We start from the raw sequence: 19,358 nt of genomic DNA, 5'->3' as shown, positions 1-19,358 counted from the left end.
AGAGGTGAGTGCCTCTTCCTTTCACTTGAACACTTAGAGGCCATTGTAGGGTTATTAATTGGCCTAATTTCAGTATTATTCTATCTCAGTGAATAGGGAGGCTCGAGGAGAGGGAGAGAGATGGGGAGACTGCTGGTCGGCAGAGTAGTCAGAACACACATATTTATCAATGAAGTTTGTTGACTTACCTGTGCATGGTTCTTGGTGCCCCAAAACAATTATAATAGTAACATTAAAGATTACTGATCACAGATCACCATAACTGATATGATAATAATGAAAAAGCTTGAAATATTGTGAGAATTACCAAAATGTGACACAGAGACACAAAGTTAGCACATGCTGTTAGAAAAATGACCCCGAGAGAATTTCTCAGAGCAGGGTTGCTACAAATCTTCAATTTGTAAAAAACAGAACATCTGCAAAATGGAATAAATTGAAGTGCAGTAAAACGAGATATGCCTATACTCACCATCTAACTTCTAATGAGCATTCTGGCTGTAGTTTTTTCGAGATGAATTAGTTTGTTCTTCTTACAGTCCATAGCATATTCAATATTCTTCAACAACACCATCATTCAAAGGCATCAATTCTTCTTTGGCCATCCTTATCCATTGTTCAGTTTTCACATGCATATGAGGCAATTGAAAATACCATGGCTCGAGTCAGGCACACCTTTGTTCTCAAAGTAACTGCCACCTCCTAAAAATTAAATACTTATGCTCATTAAAAAGACTATCAAAAGAGAACTTACAGACTGGGGAAAAAAAATTTGGGAGTGAGATATCTAATAAGGGTCTAATCTCTAAAATACATTAAAAAAGTTCAATAACTGAACAACAAAAAGACAAACAACCCAATTATAAAATGGGCAAAGGATAAAAAAAAATACTTCACCAAAGAGGATGTTCAAGCAGCCAAAAAACGCATGAAAAGATGTTTGTGATCATTAGTCATTCAAAACTACAATGAGAAATCCCTCCAAAAATGGCTCTGATAACAAACAAACAAACAAATAAAACCAGACAACAACAAATGTTGGCGAGGATGTGGGAAGATTTTATATGCATATGAGGTAATTGAAAATATCATGGCTTGGATCAAGCTCACCTTTGTCCTCAAAGTGATATCTTTCCTTTTTAACACTTTAAAGAGGTCCTTTGCAGCAGAATTGCCCAATGCAATACATTGTTTGATCTCTTGACTACTGTTTCCATGGATATTAATTGTGGATCCAAGTAAAATGAAATTCTTGACAACTTCAATAACTTCTCTATTTCTCATGATGTTTCTTATTGTGAGGATTTTGTTTTCTTTATGTTGAGGTCCAATCCATAGTGACGGCTGTAGTTTTTTTATTTTTTGTCAGTAAGTGCTTCAAATCCACTTCACTTTCAGCAAACAAGGTTGTGTCACCTACATGTCGCAAGCGTCAGGCTTCCACCAATGTTTTGTGGGAAAATGTCGACATGATATTTCTCGAAATCCATATTACCAACCAAAAATTTGAATACACTCATTAGTAAGCTTGCCCTCTATTACTGAAACACATAGTATCAAAAAAAAATTTAAAAGGAGAAAGTAATAGAGTCTTGAAAGGAACTTAATCACTGTTGTAGCTGCTGTTTGTTTTTTTGGATTTTATACCTTACATACGATAGACCCAAAAGAAGTAAAATATCATAGTAGCTGATAAATATTTACAAAAAGCACAGCCTAGAAATGCAGTTCCCCACATGTCTGTCAGTTTGTTATACTGTGGGGGCTTTCATGTTGCTGTGTTGCTGGAAGCTATGGTGCCAGTATTCAAATATCAGAGGCTCCACAAGACAAAGTAATGACGTGCAAAAACCTGGAGATAGAAAACCAAAAGGGAAGAACATGCTCAGCATTTCTCAAGCTGAAAGAACTGAAGAAAAAATCAAGCCTCAAGTTGCAACATTGAAGGATTCTTCAACGAAAGTATTAGACAACACAGGAAGCATCAAAAGAAGATGGAAGGAATACACAGAGTCACTATGCCAAAAGAATTGGTCAACATTTCAACATTTCAAGAGGTAGCATATGATCAGGAACTGATGCCACTGAAGGAAGAAGTCCAAGCTCCGCTGAAGGCACCGGCAAAAAACAATGATTGAGGAATTGACAGAATACCAACTGAGATGTTTCAACAAATGGATGCAGCTCTGGAAGTGCTCACTCATCTATGTCGGGAAACTTGGAAGATGGCTACTTGGCCAACCAATTAGAAGAGGTCCATATTTATCAAACAATATCAGTAATATCACAAGCAAGTAAAGTTTTGCTGAAGATTATTCAATAGTGGCCACAGCAGTATGTCGACAGGGAACTGCCAGAAAGTCAAGTTGGATTGAGAAGAAGACATTGAACCAGGGATATCATTGCTGATGTCAGATAGGTCCTACCTGAAAACAGCATATACCAGAAAGATGCTTACCTGTGTTTTATCGACTATGCAAAGGCATTTGACTGTGTGGATCACAACAAAATTATGGATAACATTGCAAAGAATGGGAATTCCAGGACACTTAATTGTGCTCATGGGGTACCTGAACATAGATCAAGAGTCAGTTGTTCAAACAGAGGAAGGGGATACTGCATGTTTTAAAGTCAGGAAAGGTGTGTGTCAGGGTTGTATCCTTTCACCACACCTATCCAATCTGTATGCTGAGCAAATAATCGGAGAAGCCGGACTATATGAAGAAGAATAGGGCATCACGATTGGAGGAAGACTCATTAACAGCCTGCGTTATGCAGATGACACAATCTTGGTTGCTGAAAGTAAAGAGAATTTGAAGCACTTACTGATGAAGATCAAAGATCACAGCCTTCAGGATAGATTGCACCTCAACATAAAGAAAACAGATTAAATCTCCCATTGAACAACTCTAGTGAATTTTAAGTTTTAGTTATTGTACTTTTGAGTTCCAGAAATTTTGTCTGGTTTCTTCTGATAATTTTTACCTTATTGTTAATATTCTAATTTTTTCATGCATCATTTGATGATTTCCTTTAGTTCTTTAGCACATTTAGAACAGTTTTTTTTTTTTTTTTTGTATCTAGCAGACCAAGTGTCCGGTCTTTCTCATGGATGGTTTCTTCTGGCTTATTTTGTTCCTTTGAATGGACCATTTTTCCCTGTTTCTCTGTATGACTTATTTGTTGTTGTTGTTGGAAATGGGACATTTGAATAGTGTAATGTGACAATTTTGGAACTCAGGACTTTCTTTTTGTCAGTGTTTGCTAGGTTTCTTCCTTTCTACTTTCCTTTCTCCCATCCTTCCTTTCTTTCATCCTTTCCTCCCTTTCTTCCTGCCTTCCAGTATTCCTGCCTCCCTCCCTTCCTTTCTTCCTTCCTTCCTCTTTTTCTTTCTTCCTTTCTTCTCCTTTTCTATTATTGAAGGCTATCGTAGTCCATTAGATTTTTGACATGGTCATATAATTTTGGAAAAAAAAAAAAACATTGGAGGGGAAAAAAACAGTCTTGCAGTCTGTAGTCCATTAGATTTTTGACATGGTCATATAATTTTGGAAAAAAAAAAAAACATTGGAGGGGAAAAAAAAAGTCTTGCAGTCTTTGCAGTATGACTCTATGTTGGGACAATTCTTTACCAGACTTACACTGAGCCGAGAGATCTATTCAAGGAGAAAATCTTAAAATTACCTCAGGTCTTTCTGGAACTTTGCTTCAAGTTAATCTGGGAAGTATTGAGGGGTATCTTACAGAAGCAAGGCTTGCAATGAGCTAATGATTGTTTAAAATGATGCAGGGTACATGGGTTTATTATTCTCTCTCTACTATTTAGTATCTATGATTTTTTTTTTTTCTATATCAAAAGTTTAAAAAGAGAAAATAGTCCCAATAAGTCACTGGACACTCAAGCAGGTGCAGGTTCCACAATCTTACAACTATACCATATAAAACACCTGAGCTCTTTGTTTGCAGTACGGTCAGGAGACAAACTTTGGAATTCCACAGTATTTCCCTGCCTGAGATGTCAAGTGGTACAGGGAACTTCTGGATCACCTGTCATTGGCCAGAACTAGTTACGTGGCCCTGCTTGATGTCCAAGAGCTTTGAATATTCTGTATCTCACATAGCAAAGAAGGAAAAGAGAACTGGATATTGATAGCACTAGCAACATTCGCCACACCATTTCAATGGATTTTTAATGATAACTGGCACTTTGCAGAGCATTTTAATGCATATTATCCCATGAAGTTCTCTAAATAATCTTGAGAGAGTTCTATAGGTTAATATCCTTACTTAAAACATGAAGAACATGTTGCTAAGAATTGCCTAAGCTCACTCAATTAGGCAAAATAGACATTCATGCCTTCTGACTTAGAGCATTTCTTTCCATCGTATGTGTTTTTGTAAGAATTAAATGGGTTTATGTATTTGGAAGCACTTTGCATGGTGAAAAAGCATTAAATAAATTAGCTAATTTCTCTCTTAAGGAAAAGACTCTTCGATGTTTTTCTGTACCATATGTGAGGGCAGTTTCGTATGCTTTGGGAATAAGGAGCTGAAAATAATGGTAAAATCCTAACTGTCACTATAGGCTGGGAACTCACCCGGAGGATCTTCTTTGCCAAAGAGCTCCAGAAATGTGCCTTTCTTTCTCATAACCAGCAATTTGCCTTCTCCTCTTCCATTAGATTAACAGTTCAATCTATAATCTGAGGTCTCAATCTGCTGGAATAATTAGCCTGAAATAGCTCTCTGTAGTGCTCATAGAATGAACAGTCATATACCAGTCCATGCAATGTTTCTATAAATGAGAATCCCACAGCTGTTTCCTAGTCCCATAAAACAGATGGCAGCCTCCATGAGCATCCCATAGACCCAGTTAGCACCAAAGCTTTCCGGCTCTTTATGTTAGTAGAAAGGAAACAAAAATTTGCTTGAATTGTGTTTATAACGAGGTATTTCCCAAAGTAGATCTATGCAAATGAAAGGGGGGGGGGAAGCTAACAAGTGGGGCTAATCATATTCACAAGAATATGTACAAGTTCCAGGCACAGTACAAAGTCCTGGAGTAAGTGAAATACATGCAGAATCCCAGCTTCCTTGAACCACTCCTCACACCTCCCTACAAACTGAACATTTTCAACTCCAGATCCTTGAAAGTTTCATTACTGACATTGTTCCCTCTGGCTAGGAGTCCATGACACTCTTAGCTATATTTAGAGATTTTTTTTTGGCATGTAAGTGACAAATATTATGGATCCATTACCTGAGAATAATAAGATCCTCCCTTCCTCTCCATACCATAGTTACTCAATATTAATTTTTTATACGCAATTATTGTATTTAAAAATGGCTTTGATTTTACTTAGTTCTCACAATATTTGTCAAAGTTATTCCACCTAAGTTCCCTGAGAAAGATGTCCCTGGGTGGCACAAATGGTTTGCCTTCAACTACTAACCTAAATGTTGGCAGTCCAAACCCATTCAGCATCACCCGGGAAGAAAGGCATAGAGATCACTTCTACAAAGATTACAGTTAAGAAAACTCTTCGGAGCAGTTCTACTCTGTAAAACATGGGGTCACTGTAAACCCCATGTTTTAACTTGACAGCAGTGGGTTGGATCATTCTTATTTTGTTTTCCCGGAGAAAGTGAAATTTGTTTTTCTCTCTATTTAGACTCTAGGTACTACATTAATAAGAAGTTGTATAAGACCAATAAATCTGCATTGAATGAATGATTGCATGAATGATGGAATGCAAAATGGATGAGTGAAAAAAATTTTTTCTGATGTAAAAAAGATGAAATCTCATATACAATTGGAATAAACTCAAAATTTCATACCTTAGAAAATAAAATCTTTTGCCCTTAGGCTGCCCAACCCAGGCAATTTCAGTACTAATTTCATTTTTCTGAGAACTCAAAAGGCTTCTACTATGTTTCATTTATATTGAAGAGATAAAAACTGATTTAACATACTCTCAAATCCTTTGCACTTTAGCACAAATGCCCAACTGTTTTGGAGTGTCTTCTGTTGTGTCAGTTCCTGGCTGGAGAGAGTGTTAGAACATGCAGGTCCTTGCTCGGCGGCAAATCACCCCACGATGGAGTTAGGAACAAGCCTGACTGAAGAATAACGTTTGGCTTATTGGTGGGGGTTAGCCAAGTTCCTGTGAATCTGAAAGCCACTTGTTTAGCAAGTAATCATGTTTGGCTTTAGGGTTTCTTCTTTCCTTCATATCTGTCTTTAAATGTTATGGTGTTAATCACCTTACCTTTCCATGTTTGCATACCTGTTTTTTGCATGCAATTCTTAAGCTTGGTTAGAGCTTGGATTTTGTCCTCACATTTCTTTAATTCTTGTACAACCCAAAAGTATAATGTTGATGTTGCTGGTCAATACATTTTTATTAATAAATTATAAATTGATAGTATGCCCCAAATGCATTGCTTAAGAACTGGGGTAAGAATGATTGCGAGGCATTGTTACTACATAGTCTGTTTATGTAATTTTGATTTTCCCATTAACCCAAAAGATAAGAAAGTATTATTCTCATTTTTATATCTAATAGTTGGGGACTTTTTAATACAAAAAAAATTACAATTTTATTAATTTGTTTATACTTTTATGAATGTTATGTGCAGAGAATGTGAATTGAAAATTGCCAACATTTGATCTTTTGCTTGACTTTCTCTTATTAGATATATGAGGTGTTTGTTTTTTTACTTAGACACTCTTTCCTTTGCAGATTTGTGTTCTTGCTTGGGAAGGTCTGGTTCTGCCCTTTATCCCCATCAACTACAAGGGGGATCACATTGCTCAGATATGGCTAATTAGAGAACGTCAATATCATGGCTACGGTAAATATAGATAGGCAAATGATCAAACCTTGATGAGAATAATTCTGGATTTTTTCTCTTATAGCTATTGGAAAGGGTTGTCTCTCCCCTGATGTAGATAAGCTAGCAGGAAGTGAGATGGAAGACATCAGCCATCTTGCTCATCAAGTAGAGAATCGACCTAAGAGTAATGGAGGCAGAACCTTGGTGACATTATGTGAATCCCTTATTCCAGCTGTACCCAATTAACACAGTCAAATCAATTTACATGATCAATTCAATTTCTTTTTTTGGTTAAGCTTGTATGAAGTAGGGAACCCTGGTAGTAGAGTGTTTAAGAGCTATAGCTGCTAACCCAAAGGTTTGCAGTTGAAATCCACCAGGTGCTCCTTGAAAACCCTATTGTGCAGTTCTACTCTGCCCTATAGGGTCTCTATGAGTTGGCATCGACTCGACAGCAGTTTGGGTTTGTATGAAATAAGTTTCTGTCAAAAGCAACTAGAAGACTACTGATAAAATATCTATAGGGTTTTATTGTTTCTAATACAGATATTAAGTGCTACAGCTGCTAACTAAGAGGTCAACAGTTCAGATCCGCCAGGCACTCCTTGGAAACTCTATGGGGCAGTTTTACTCTGTCCTATAGGGTCGCTATGAGTCGAAATCGATATTTCAAATCGATAATCGATAATGCAGATATATATATCTTTCAAATCGATAATGCAGATATATATACACACATATATGTGTGTATATATTCAATTACTAACATCTATAACCTTTTTTTTTATAACCTTGGTCTGGTACAATCAATAGTTTTTAGTATATGTGATATATTAATTTTCATCATTGTTTTCTTAATAGTATATAAAATAATTGATGGCATCTTAGTTTTGATGAAATGTAGTCAAATAGAATAGTCTGTAAGCATGTTACGTAACTTAGAAAAGAAAATACTTTCTGTATTTTAGCAAATACTTGCTGCACAACCCAGTATGGTAGTCACTGGCGTCTGGAGCTCTGGTGGCACAGTGGTTAAGAGCTTCACTGCTAACTAGTTCAAATTCACCAGCTGCTCCTTGGAAAGCCTATGGGGCACATCTATTCTGTCCTTTAGGGTTGCTACGAGTTGGAATCAACTCGATGGCGAGGGGTTTGTTTTTTTTTTAGTCTCTGGTTATTGAGCATGCTGTGGCTAGTTTAAATAGAGATTTTTGAAACTGAGTGTAAAACACATCAGATTTCAAAGGCTTAGTATGAAAAGGAAGAATGAAAGAGATCTCTTTCATAATATATATTAATTACACATTGAAATATAATATTTTGCATACATTTGGTCAAATTAAATTTATTATTCAAATTAATTTTACCTGTTTTATTTGACTTTAAATTATGGCATCTAAAGCAATTTAAAATTATGTATGTGGTTTGCATTTGTGACTCACACTGTAGTTTCACTGGAAGCCCTACTCAATAGTGTATGAAATTTTACATGCTTCTTATGATAAAACAAAACAAAACCCCCCCCCAAAAAAATTGCCTTTGAGTCAATTCCAACTCATAACAACCCTATAGGACAGAGTAGAACTGCCCCCTAGGGTTTCCAAGAAGCAGCTGGTGGATTCGAACTGCTGGGTTTGCAGCCATAGCTCTTACCCACTGCACCACCAGGGCTCTTCTTTTCATATAACTATATTAATTTTATTGGTCTAATTCTCAATGTCATCATTTGATTTTCTTTTAATGTTTTAATTGGTGTGACAAATACTGACAGAATGAGGCACCTTACATGTTCCTAAGAGTTTCCTCCCACTCCCCTATTATTTGATTTGCTATTCTTTGGTGCATAACAGATACTGTCAAATGTTATAACATGTATATGAGTATATCTTTTTTATAAAAGTTAATTTTTTCTCTATGCTCTTTTTAATTTGATATTAACATTGCCATTCCCTATTTTTCTTTTTTTAATATTGACAGATAAATCTTTACTAGTATTTTCTCTTGTTTTGTTTAAAATAATATTTATTTCCTTACTCTTGTAGGGATAAAAAGAATGAGTGCAGATTTTAGAAAGTTTGAAAATATGAAAAGCTCAAACAATAAAAATTAAAATTGGTCATAATTCTAGCACCCACCGTAACCACCATTACCATGTAATTACTACATTATATATATTTTTGTTCTTTAAATATGTTTAAATATGTTCTTTAAATCCCTCATTCTGTTTTTCTCCTTACTAAGCTTTGCTTTCTCTCCCTCCCTCCCACTCTGAATTAACACAAAATTTTAACAAGTAAATTTCTTTTTCTTAACACAATAGTGTCCAACATATGGATTCACATATTTAACTAAATTCTTACCACTCAACATTTAATTTGCTATTTAGTTATGATAAAATGTTAAATTGGCAATTGTCTATATTGAAGACATATCAGGTTATAGTCTTTAGGAATGTTTTTAGCAGAGATTTTCTAAAACCAAAACCCACTGCTATCAAGTCAATTCCTACTCATGGCGATCCCATATGTTACAGAGTAGAACTGTACTCCATAGGTGTTTTTTGGCTGTAACCTTTACAGAAGCAGATTGCCAGGGCTTTTTTCCTCGGTGCCACTGGTTGAGTTCGAACTGCCAGCCTTTAGGTTAGTCAAAAGCCAAAACCAAACCTGCTGCAATCCAGTCAATTCCGACTCGTATTGACCCTGTAGGACAGGGTACAGCTGCCCCATAGGGTTTCCAAGAAGCGCCTGGTGGATTCAAACTGCCAACCTTTGGTTAGCAGCCATAGCTCTTAACCACTATGCCACCAGGGTTTCCTAGTTGGTTACAAATCATTTGTGCTACTCAGGGACATTTTAGCAGAGAACTTATTAGGGTATAAAACAAACAAAAGTTTTAGATAATTTTAATGCATTTGCATATCTGAATCTCTCTTCAGAAAATACTGACCCTAACACAGTTTCATTTTATTCCCTGCAGTATAAGACATGACATTTATAAAACTTTTACTTCCTCCCTTGTTTTTTCGTAGTATAACCTGGGGTTTTACACTTAAATTGTTAGTAATGCAATGTAATTTCTCCTACAATCATGTTTTCAGAATTTCTTTTACTTTATTTATTCTAATAAAAGTATCTTAATTCCATAAATATCTCACTATAATTAATTGATTTTTACCCTTACTATTAAACCTTTCGCTATCATAGCTTACCAATTCATGATCTTTACAATTTTTTTGATTTATAAAATTGTTTAAACATACAAAAAAGCAAAGCAACATAACAGCTATATTAGTATTCAACTCAAAAATTGAACAAATGTTAATATTTTCCCTGTTTATTTCATATTTTTATAAAAAATGAAAGTATCACTAAAACTGCTAAAGTCCGACATTCTCATTTTTTCCCCTTCTTCCCAGCCAGGTGGTGACCACTCCCTTAAAGTTTATTCTCCATTTTTGCATGTTTATACCTTTAATGCAAATGTATGAACTCGTAGAAACATATGGTATGAATTTCAGGGGAGTTAAATTAATACAAACTAGATAATTATCTGCATAAATTATTCATCCATAAGCTCAACATTGTTTTTAATATTTATGCATAATAATATACTCATTTTAACACCTATGTGTTATAAGTTTGAATAAATACATCTTTTTTTTTTTTCCAAAATTTCTCCTCAAGGATTTCGGTTGTTTTCAGTTTTTAAACAAAATATGATGCAACAGTGACCCTCCTTGGATGAGTTTCCTTGTCGCTATATGATACTTTTGGATGTATTCTGTTTCCTCCCTACTTCACCAGCTGCTTGTCCTCAGTCTCCTTTGCTTACCGTACCTTAACTATAAACGATGAAGTGCTTTGGAACTGTGATAGGTCCTTTCTTCTTCTGTATCTCTAGCCTCCCCTGGAATGAGCTCTTACAATTCCAAACCTTGAGTACCATCTATATGTTGACCATCCCCCATTGTGTATCCTCCACCCTGATCTGTCTCCAGACTTTATATATCCAACTACCTACTTGATGCTCCTCACTTGGAAATCCAATGGATATCTCAGACTTAAATTTGGAAAAGTGATCTTGATTGTCACGCTTCTTCCAAATATTCCATAGTCTGCTCCAACTCAGGAAATGGCAGCATCACCCACCTGGCCACTCAAGCCAGAAACCTAAGAGTAATCTCTGAATCCTTGGCTAGAGTTCTAGAGCTCACAGTAATCATCTCTCACCTAAATAAATGCAGTAGTTACCTAAGAGATCTCTCTTCTAGTTTCCCAAAACCTCTTCAGCAAATTAAAGAAAAACTAAAGTGCGCCTTCAAAAACTTATATTACAGTATCGTCCTGCATAAAACAATCCCCTGATAACTTCTCCCCAGAAAACACAGAATAAAATGCAAACTATTTACATATTCTGGGACAAGTCTATCTCCTTTCCCTCTCACTGTCCCTCAACATTGTTCTGACCACAACACTGCTCTGTGATTTCCTATCTAACCAATCCATGTGTCTTTGACCTTGTTCCTCCCGCTGTCTGCCCCCTTCATTATTCCCATTCTGATCTCTACTCAAATATAGAAGCCATTCTGGATAAACCTAGTTTGAAATAGCACATCTGTCATGCTTAATCTATCTTACACCTCTTTAATGTTCCTTGAGATCATTTATAACAATTTGCTATTATAGTGTATGTTCATTTTTTGTTTTTATTTTTTGTCTTTTCCCGCTTGAGTGATAGCTTCTTATGCATAGAAAATTCTTCTGTTTTGTTAACCACGATAGCCCTAGCATGTACAGAAGGGTTCAACGCTTAATAAAAATTTAATAAACTTGTCAAATGAATGAATAAATGAATATAAAAGTAGAATTTTATTGTCTGACAATTTATGTGCATAATCATCTTTACTACATATTAGCAAATTGTCTTTTAAAATTACACAGTATGACTTTCCAAACAACATACTATTTATTGGCAATTGTCCTCATCCTTGTGACCCTTAACTATTAGCAAACTTTTTCATTGTTACAAATCGGTATACAATTATAACCATTTGTAATTTAATTTGCCTCTCCCTTGTTACTACCAGACTGAGCAGGATTTCACTTGTTTCCTGGCCGTTCAGATCTCGTAACCTATGAAAAACCTCCTGGGATTTTTATTAGGATTTCATTTTTCAAACAAAAGCTTAATTTGGCATCATTAAACCAGACTCCCATGCATTGTTAATATCAATATCCATAAATAAGCCTTTGGTGTACTCAGAAGGACTTTTTCTGTGAAGAGAAATATTATTTTTTGAGGCTAACATGGACCCTATCCTTCAAACTGTGTTCATGAACGTATTTCTTTTCATTTAGATTAAGCCTAAAAGAAACAGACACATTTTTATATGTCCTTCAGCAGCTACAGAGGGATATTTATGGAGAGAGATTCCAGAGATGTCTCAGTAGCTGTCCAATTATCTCAGCCACCGAATAGATATTGGAGTATGTAAAGAGTTATTTACTGCAGTAGTCAGATAAACAAGCCAAATCTTAACTTTCTGTCATCCAGTAACAGTCCACACCTGGTAACACGGAGTGGTTTCCTGAAGTTCTCTATTCAAACTCTTAACTTGAGGCTTAATTATTGTCTAGAGAATGATGTCTACGAGTTCATGATATGGAACAATGTTCTCTAATCTCATGGTGCTAAAATAGGAGAAGATGGGTAATCAGTTCTTCCCAAGACGGAAGCGACCCACTGAAAAAAGGCAGAAAATGATCATCTGGTGGAGTTGAAGATATTAGCAAAAGTGGTCCCCACAAAACACGGAACATAAGGAATTCTGAGTCTAAGGAACTGAATTCTTATTGCAGATGCCATGAAGAGATGCAGTTCCTCCATGAAAGTATATTCCTGCCATTGTAGCAGAACTATGAAAATGATATTAAATCAGCTCTAGAACTTTATATTGTTTCTATGGGGAAAGGGAAAATCTCTTGTTTCATTCTTTGTGATAAATTGATTCCTTTAATTTTCTTTTCTGCCAGTAGCGACAGGTTGTTAAAAAAAATTGATCACATATACAATGGACTGATTTTAAAAGTATTGCATCGCAAGGAAAATAGAAATTATTTCTCTCTTTTTTTTCTTAATGCAATTTTAAAAGACAAATCATTGGAAGGAGTTCACTCATTTTATAGGAAAATGCCAACATTTTTCATTTAAATTACACGGATGTGTGTACTTTTAAGCCTTTAATAAACACTTACAGCTGTACCTTATAACACCATTATAAAATAGTACAGACAAATAGAACAAGGATCTGAAGGAGATGGAGCTTGCTCTAAAGGTAAGAAGCCAGAGAATGAATAAAACTGGTGATAAAATTGAAAAAAAAAAATGTGAACCAAAGGAATAATATTTATTATTCTGCTCCAGGCTACTGATATTCACTTTCTTGACACAGCTGTATGGTAAATGTAATGGAAAAAGTTTAAAGATTGAAAGAAAGAGATTGTAGGTTATGAATTTGTAAAGTTTCTTTGCCCCAGCTATTACTTCTGCATTTTCTTCTTTTTTTTTTTTTAAAAAGTGCAGCGATTTCAGTCTAAGTGAGGAGAGCAGAAGGCCCTAAGCAGGGGCAAAACCTCCATATCACCGCCAGGAACATCAGGGCAAATGGAAGGAATAGCAGCTTCCTCAGCTTTGTGTCTGTCACAATCCTACCACTGACCCAAAAAGGAAGGTTGTAGATGCTTCAATTGGCTGGAAGCAAATGTTCAGCAGCTTTAATTTTCATCGGTTATATGGCTGCTTTCTTAACTTCAACAACTTGCTGTTAACTGGCTCTCAGCCTCAGCTTCTCCCAGTCTAACGGCAACCTCCTTTGTCTATTTTTCCTCTGTAACAACTCATGCCCGCACATGCTTTCTTCTCATTTCCTCTTAAACTCTGGCTATCAGGTTTTTAACCCCCAGACCCAACTGAGATTGTTTTGATAAAAAAAAAAACCATTAACGGATTAGTTGATAAATCACATGGAATCTTTTCATTTCTTACCTTTCCAAGCCTATCTATTGCATTTTTGTTACTACTAATCACTTTCATTTCTTAAAATTCTCTGTACTATTAATGTCAAGGGATAGAGTCTCCTCTCACTTCTTTGACCCTCACGAATACTTCTTCTTCTGCTACTCCCGTTTACAAGTCTCTGCCCTTCATGAAATGAATTATTCTTCTTATAGGTGAATTATACCCAATCACATTCTATCTACCTACCTACCTCCCTCCCTCCCTCCCTCCCTACCTATCTGCCTACCTATCTACCTGGCTGTCCATCCGTCCGTCCCTCCATTTCTCCAAATCGTTGCTTCTAGCCCTGTGTAATGGATTAAATTTTGTCCCCCCAAAATACGTGCCAGCTTGGTTAAGCCATGATTCTCAATATTGTGTGGTTGTCCTCCATTTTGTGTTTGTAATTTTATGTTAAAGAGGATTATGGTGGGATTCTAACACCCTTACTAAGGTCGCATCCCTGATCCAATGTAAAGAGAGTTTCCCTGAGGTGTTACCTGCACCACCTTTTATCTTACAAAAGATAAAAGGAAAGGGAAACAAACAGAGAGTTGGGGAACTCATAAAACCAAAAAAAGCAGAGCCAGGTGCAGAGTGTGTCCTTTGGACATGGGGTCGCTGTGCAGAGAAGCTCCTAGTCAGGGGAAGATTGATGAAAAGGCCGACAGAGAGATGATGCCCTGAATTTGGACTTCTATCCTACTTTACTGTGAAGAAATAAATTTCTGTTTGTTAAAGCCATACACTTGTAGTGTTTCTGTTACAGGTAGCACTCATGGAACTAAGACACCCTGTTTTCTCTACCTGGTTTCCCCTGTGTTTAGACAAGAAACATTCACTTGGCTTTTTCAAATGGGTCCAAGTTCAACCTGTCTAAACATTATACTCTTTTTTTTTTCTTCTTCTTTTTTCTGAATTGTATTACTTGGGAAATAGAACAACCATGCTCTCCAACTGGAAACCTAGAAATCTATTAGGTACTATATCTATTTTATACCTATAGCCAATCAACCATTGAGATAAGAAAAATGATCAATCAGACTCATGTAAATCATAGCTCTTATCCAATATTAACTTTTATTAATAATTTCAGCTTTGTAACACTTGGTTGAGCAGGTAGAGGCCAAGGGGCCAGAGAGGCATGCCTATGGGCACAGCTGAAAAGAAGCTCTCCTAATGGAAGAATTGTGTCCTGAGTATTCCTGAACCTGAATTACAACTGATTACTTCACTAATAAACACCATAATCGTGAGTATTGTCTGTGAGTTCTTCGTGGTCATTGCAATGAATTATCAAACCCAGCAGATAAGTAGAGAGGGCTGTGGGAGGGATGGTTGGTGTCAGAATTGGTAAAGATGGCGGAGAGAGGAGGCATATCTGATCTCTGCTTCATAGGAATCAGCCTTGGGCTATCGATCTTGATTCTCCTTCCCCTTTGTAAAGCTGGAGGAGGTCAGCCCATGCCATCCACATGCAATTATTACACATGTTTACAAGGAAATTAGACTGGGCATCTGCCTTATTTCCCAGAAATATGTCCTAATATGAGGATAAAATGGATCATTAGGTGAGCTACTTTAACTCCTTTCTCCTCAATACCTTTTCACGATTTTCTTTCTTTTGAATGTTTTCTCCATCATATTATTACTATATCAAAATAGACAGAAAGATACAGGTATTTTTTTGTGTGAAAAGGGTTTTTTTTTTTTTTTACTTTGAATAGGAGAAAAGTATTAAAGGAACCTTACTCCTAGTTGTTGAGGAGGTGAAGAGAAAAAAATTAAAAGGAAGCTGACTGTACTGAAATCTTGAGTGAATTCTTTAGCAGTTCATCATTCACTTAACACCTGAGATTTGGGGCACTAAACTGCTCATTTCTCCTGTATCCATACACCATCTGAGGGACATTGAGCAAACTGACACTGCACAGAAGCATTTGAATTTTTTTTTCTCCATGAGCAAATAAAACTGCAGATACCCCACCACTTACTTTGATCTCTCTCTCTATTCTTTACCTTATATCAGCACTTCAAAGGAGACAGCATCATTCCATTTTATAAGAAACTAAGGCTTAAGCAATTTTAAACCGCTTTCCCATAGTCAAACTGTAGTAGAGTCAGAGTTGAAAACACATTTAACTTTCTGCTAAATCAGGCTGCTTCTCTCTTAACCCACAACAGCCCTTCTTAACACAGTTTAAAAGATTCTAAGACTCTGCTAAACTCTTCATCTGCATCTCCAGCCATTTTCTGCTTTTATTTTAAACTCTTTGCATATTTATCTCTCTGCTTTTCTTTCTTCCGGCTAACTCCAACTCAACTTCCTTTTTACGTCTTTGAACAAATGTTTTGAGTATGCGTATCAGAGAGGTGTTCAAGGCTTGACAAACCATGAAAAACAACACAGGAGCCTTCTCCTGGAGGAGCTCCACACAGATAATTACAATGTAGTGTGATGAGGGCTACAATGAGGTGAGTACAAAGCACTTTGACTATTCCATTAATTTCATTGTCCAGGAAGTTTTCCCAGACTCCTCTGGGATAAGGATGCTACCTATCCTCTATGCTTCCATAGTACCTTCTAAGTGTCTTATCATAGTAATAACTGCATGCTATTAACATTACCTGTCTATCTACCTATTTACAATTGCTAGTTCTCAAAGGCAAGGAACTTGTGACCTAATCATATTTGTGTAGCCATTTTCTGGCAAAGTTCATGACAGGAGTATGGTTAAAAAAAAAAAAAAAAAACACTTTATTTTGATTTTTAAATATTTAATTCTGGTATATCATATGTGATATTTACAGAATAATTGAAAAAAATAAAATTGATACATAGAAGTGTTTTTGTCCACTCCTCTTCACCTCATTGGTAAGGGAGGAAGTCCTGCCTTAGATTTCTGTGGATGGCCAGACATACAATATCCAATACTAGACAGATAACCATTGGAAACAGTTTACTGGTCACACATACAGCCCACAAGGACACCACAAGTAATGCAAGACCTCATGCAGATTGCACTCAGGGGCAGAGTGAACCAGCTGGGACTGTGAGAAGCAGACTTTGTAATAACAAGTGGGTAAGGTGCCCTTTGGTTCTTGTGAGAGGATATGGTTGACTTGTCTGAATAATTTTTAGGCTGGCAGGGAGGCAAAACCCATTATGCTGAGGACTGGGTGGGGTATAGCTGGTCCAGCTGATAGAGGAACTAGCCAGGTGGGGAGTCCTTTCTGATGAACAGGGGGGCATTTTTGATGAGAGAAGGGGAATTCACAACTAGACTTTAAGGGCCTTGAGAAACAAAGGCATCAAGGCAGCACGTTAATAGAGCATTTAAACCTAGAAAAATTTTATTTTTCTCTAAATATAATATTTCATTAGCGATGGCATCTTTATTCACATGAGATATTTTATAATGATACAGACAACCCTGTGCTCTGTAAGGATTACAGATTGAACTCAGCCTTTTCGCAATCTGTTTTTTGCCACACCTACGTTTCTTAGGAAGGCTATGTTGTCCTAACTATCAATCCTGGGGTCCTGGGCTTGTTTCATCATGTCCATAGTAGGACATGTTAGAATTGGACGTCTCAGATATTTCATTCCCTAAAGAAAAGGTCAGTCATAGACGGTAAGAGAAAGGGACAGAGGTGGTAACAGAACCAAGAATATCATGGGTGGATTGAACTAATTCTCATATACTCCATCAGCACATCTTCAAAACTAGATCAAACAGCACAAAATTTAAGCAAAAATAATGTTATGTATTAAATTACACCCCTCCAAATCTATATGTTGGAATGTTCACCTCTATACCTGTGGATAGAGAACTCTGGTGGCACAGTGGTAAAGCGCTCTGCTGCCAATTGAAAGGTCAGCATCTGAAACCCACCAGCTCCGTGAGATAAAGATGTGGCAGTCGGCTTCCATAAAAGTTACAGCCTTGGAAACCCTAAGGGGCAGTTCTAATCTGCCCTATAGAGTTGCTATGAGTAGGAATCCATTCAAAGTCAATGGGTTTGGCTCGGTATATTTGTGGATGCAATCCCATTTTAGAATACAGTTTTCTTTGTTATGCTAATGAGATCATATAGTATAAGGTTTGTCCTAAATGCAATCACTTCTGAGTTATAAAAACAGCAGATTAGACAGAAGCAAGCACAAACTCTGGAAGACAGATGCCATATAAAGATCACCAAGAAGGAGCTGATGAAAGCCTGGGATACCAATAAGGAAGGAATCAATATGGTCGAGGCTTGATTTAGACTTTTACCCTACTAAAATTATGAGAAAATGCATTTCTGTTATTTAAAGCTACCCACTTGTGGTATTTCTATTGCAACAGCACTAGGAAACTAAGACGAATAGTATAGTTGCTATGCAAAAGTTTCAAGACACATCATCTTAATCTCCATCATTCCTCTACCTAGTCACTCCAAATAAATATAGAATCATTGTGTTTGTGAACTATGTAAAGGCAGATTTCAAGACAATCCCTCTTCCTATTTATGTGTTACTCATAATATAGAAATTCTGGAGAGCGAAGGATGAAGGGTGTTATCAAGTGACCAACTTTCCCAAATTGACTCAACTCATTACAGTTTGTGTGATCATTCTCTGTGGATGACAATCAGCACAGGAGACCCCTGAACTCTGTGCATATGATGGCATGCTGGGTCCCCTGAGATGTAAGTAGGTCACAGGCTCTGGTAAATTTAACACATTTGGGGTGACTGATTTTAATATTAAATCATTTGTCTGCTCTTCATCTTCATTAAGAACTTTGTTTCTGTTTATTATTAATGACCATCCAGTACTAATCATGGGGCACTCTGTTTTCACAGCCTAACCAGCATATCCCAGGGGACAGGCTCATATTTTCATGAAAGTATTGACATTTTCCAATGCTTTCAACTTAGACATTTTTCTCACAGAGGGACACTCTGATTCATCTCTTTCTCATGCTGGTTTATCCCCTGGCCTTTCATTTCTCAGGAGTTAGTTTGCTAATTTTAATTTGCTAACACATCAGAAACTTACAAACACATGCTATAACAGCAGAGAGTCTCTCAGAACTACCTTTTTTGTGTGAAGCTTAAAAATGTGACATTTAGCTTTTACCTAGAAATCCATTTTTAAAAATCCATAAAAATTTGGTTTTTGAATTTATTGTGAATATCTGGGTGAAGACTCCATTGCTCACATATTTCAGCACCCTCTATGTAACACACAACATGAGGGAAAAATTCTTTTAAGATATAGTCTAGGAGCATTTGAAAATAATAATTGTATTAACAACAAAAACACCCTGTATCACTGATAAGCTTCTCTCTCTTTTTTTTCCCTCCTTTCTAATAACAGCTTTATAATGGTCATTAAATAGACTGTTTTCCTATGATAAAAATGTCAAGATTAGATTAAGGTTTTCCCTATTCAAAATAACTATCTCGATCCTTA

The sequence above is a fragment of the Elephas maximus genome, chromosome 12 (assembly GCF_024166365.1).
Source record: "Elephas maximus indicus isolate mEleMax1 chromosome 12, mEleMax1 primary haplotype, whole genome shotgun sequence".
NCBI classification, from domain to species: Eukaryota; Metazoa; Chordata; class Mammalia; order Proboscidea; family Elephantidae; genus Elephas; species Elephas maximus.
Note: the sequence above shows the minus strand (reverse complement) of the source record.